Source organism: Gobio gobio (genome assembly GCF_949357685.1).
Source record: "Gobio gobio genome assembly, chromosome: 11".
Classification (NCBI taxonomy): Eukaryota; Metazoa; Chordata; class Actinopteri; order Cypriniformes; family Gobionidae; genus Gobio; species Gobio gobio.
Window position 1 is genome coordinate 8808139 of NC_137104.1, and position 3750 is coordinate 8811888.

The 3750-nt window shown below is 36.7% G+C and overlaps 1 long non-coding RNA gene across 1 annotated transcript; it reads right to left on the reverse strand.

Moving 5' to 3' along the window:
• Positions 1-300: 300 nt before the first annotated feature.
• On the reverse strand, positions 301-3436 carry LOC307133586. Its single transcript, XR_013817446.1, has 3 exons — positions 3346-3436; positions 1044-1643; positions 301-947 (listed from the first exon to the last, which is right to left on the reverse strand). It is a non-coding gene; the product is annotated as an uncharacterized lncRNA (long non-coding RNA).
• Positions 3437-3750: the final 314 nt, after the last annotated feature.

Below are 3750 nucleotides of genomic sequence, written 5' to 3' on the forward strand. Positions count from 1 at the left end.
CTGAAATCATAAAGAATTAGATTAAATCTGACATTTTTGGTAACGTTACATGTCAAATTACACAGAAAACGTGTGATTTCGAGTAAAATGTTTCACTTTGTTAAACTTTGATAATCAAGTAGTCTAGCAGGAGAAATGGGTTCCCGTGTATCCGCTAGGCAGTTTTTTGTAACCTGTTTTTTTGAGACCCTAATGGTTTCTTGTTAAGAATTTTTGCCGTTGCCGAGGTCAACTAATGTCCCATGGGGTTCGTTTGGCGGCCATCTTAACTCCTAAACCACACAACATACAGAGACAAATGAACCCACTTGCTAATATAATTCGGACACCAGGAATCAAATGGAAAGGTCATTGACATGGTACAACCACTCTATTGGTGAAAAACAGGCAAATAACACATTTAGGCTCATTATGATGTAACTTTTGCTATTTGTGTTGAAAATTTAGCCGTATAAATCTAATTTATTCTGTTATAACAATTGCAAGGTTATTAAATTGATCACTATTAAATGGATCAATGATCATCATGTTTGTTTATCATCAATCTCCACCTCATCCTCTTCCCCCTCTCCATCATCATCAGCAAACAGGTCAATGAGAGATGGGGCCAGAATTGGTCCACAAGACCAGACAGGCTCCAAAATCCCTCCGTCCGTCTTCTCCCACCCCTGACCCTCGTCATAGGGTTTAGGCCTCCGGAAGATCGGCTCAGCTGCCCGCTTGCCCGCTGGATGTGAGGGATGAGTGAGTCTTGGCAGTGGGGCAGGCGAGCAAAATCGACTCTCGACTTAATGCTGAGGGTCTCGTCTTCTCCCACAATCTTCTTGAGCATCTTGCTCCTGACCGGCTTGACTGATGTCTCACATGCTTGACTGTACATCACACACGTGAAGACCTCCAGCTGCTCCTGCACTTCCAACTTCACCTTCCACTCATCGCACAGCTGACTGGAGGAAGATTGTTGGGATAATTGCTAAGTTTGCTCTCTCCAAATATTATATTCAATACATTCAAATTCAACTGTCTAAAATTCATCCACCAACCTGAAACCCTTTTGAAATTTGGGGTTCTTCTGGAGCTTTTTGAGCGGTGTCACCTTGCCCTTGCCTTTGAAGGTGCTGGTACAGTCCTCACCACTAAACACACAGTAGCCGAGCAGCTGCTGCAGTACGGCTGCCCAAGAGGAGTGGCCAGCTCTGGGACATTGACCAGCTGACGGTGACGGCCCATGCCAGTGTCGAGGTAGATGACGAGGTTGATGGTGTCAGCGTGATGCAGGATGAAGGATGAAGAAGATGTCGGTGTCCAGGGTCCTCACTACTGCCGACTTGAATCCCAGCTTGACGGCATGATGCAGGCGGAGCACAACCGGCTGTCTATCTCCTCCTGGTCTGACTGGAGGGCATGGATCTCAATAAACTCAACCTGAAATGGCAGAAAACACCCCAATGCACGGTAGCTTATATTCTTGGCAAACAATCTGCTAACACAAGACCTCACTGAAGTTTCCTAGGTATGGATCAATCAACTTCTCCATCCGACGACATTAGCTGATGAGCTGTTCCCTCCACAATGAGAGCAGCCGCCTCGCACTTCTCCAGTTGGGATGCTTCCTCCTTACTCCCCCAGACCTTGAGCATCAACTGATAAACGACAGAAAGCGAGTTTAATTGTATCGATAAGAGCAGGGGTTTGGCCCTGAGTGAGAGATATTAATACTATTAACCCTATAAAGCCTATTGTATAATATTTGATATGTAAATTTCTAAGGCCTCTTTGATCATGATAAACATAATCAAAACTTTGCTGAAAAAACATCTGCACACAATCTAATGTTGTCTGATTGATAGTTTGATTATCCATACATAATATTTTAGGAAACCCATGTTAAAATGTCAGTATCAAATATGATCCATCAGGCTTTTGAGTTTATTTGTTCATCTCTCAGTCATCAAAAACTACAGAGCTTAGATCGTGAAAGCATTTCAATATAATCTTACTAAGACATTATTGGGGAATATAGAGTGACAACTGATATTTATATGCATTTTAAGTCTATTATAAAGATCTCACTGACTGACATTACAAGCTATCAGAATTTCATCTTACGTTTTGACAATATAAATATCAGCAGGTGCACAAAATTACGCATTTTTGCTTAGTTTGAGCTTCTGAATAAAATTAAGGTGTTTTTTTCCCCTCTTTGAAAATGTTAATCATAGTATAATAATATCATAGTATATGCGCCATAAAAGCCTGAAGTATGAAACTCAACTAAACACACACACATAAACTTACATTTTAATACCATGAAAAAAAAGTTAAAATAATAAGAACTAAAAAAAATTCACCATTAAACTAATACAAAGAAACATTATTTAAATTTTTTTTTTATTCATATGCAATAATATAGAAAAATATAGTAAAAAATAAATAAAATAAATAAAAGTATTTAGCAACACATTTTGATGCATGCAGAGTAAGGTGACCAGATTTCTGAAATGGAAACTTGGACATTCTCATTTCAGAAATCTCATTTGTTATTAGGCCTGTCTATTAATTAAAAACAGGGACAATATATTTTTGAATGTTTTTTGTTGTCGTTGTGGGCTGGGCTCCCTATATTATTATTAACATTAATAATTATTATGATTTAGTTTTGTTATTATTACGATTTTTGGTCTGGTTTTAATACAATTCACTGCACCCGCAAAAACAAAACAAAAAAACAATCAAACAATGAAAACAGTTCATAGTAAAACCACCACTGTAAATCACAAGCCGTTCAAAACAATATTAGAACATGATTTAACAAAAACACATTACACAAATAAAACAACATAAATATGGAATAAAACTATTTAACAAATATAATTGTATTTAATACTTTCATTTTCACAAGTTTATACTGTATAAATTACTTTTTTTCTTTTACTTCAAATGTTTTGTTACGTTTGTGCTTGAAATAACTGTTACTATCTTTAATTGGTCTTGTTATTTTGCATTTTAGGCTTATTTTAAGCATGAATTTAAGTATGTGTGTATTCTGCACATGTATTTTTTGTGAGCTAGGGTAAGGTGTAATTATATATTTATATATATATATATATATATATATATATATATATATATATATATATATATATATATATATATATATATATATATATATATATATATATATATATATATAGATAGATAGGCTAGTTAAGATGTGTGGTAATCACTGCTTTGTGACTGGAACTTTTGGGGACAAAACAATCCCGCACCCCGTTGAGGATCTGTTATAGAGCACATGCAAACAGTATTACTTTAATTTAACATGAATAGTAAGTATGTTACTACCTTGAAAGTGATAACGATGTTTCTTAGATATTTGACGATAATGGCGCTCTGCTTTCGGTGACGTTCATCATGAAGCTGCGTGCGCGCGACCAAGTAGAGTCAGCGCAGCTCACAGCGCCATCTGCTGGTGAAAGAATCACAACATGATGCCCCAGCAGCTGCTGTATGTTGGGCTTTTTTGCAATGTATATGCCGGTTGTTTTGAACGAGCTGTAAAAAACGGGGACATTTCCGGAAAACGTCCGCCTGTTAATTGTAGAGATATCTAGCATTTCTGAGTGATGATGATGCAGAGGAATCACTGAATCAAAGTTTTAAACTGATTCAATGAAACAGATTCAGACTTTTTATTAAAGAAAACGTCCAAATTAAGTTCATAACTATTCAATAAATGTGTTAGATCGA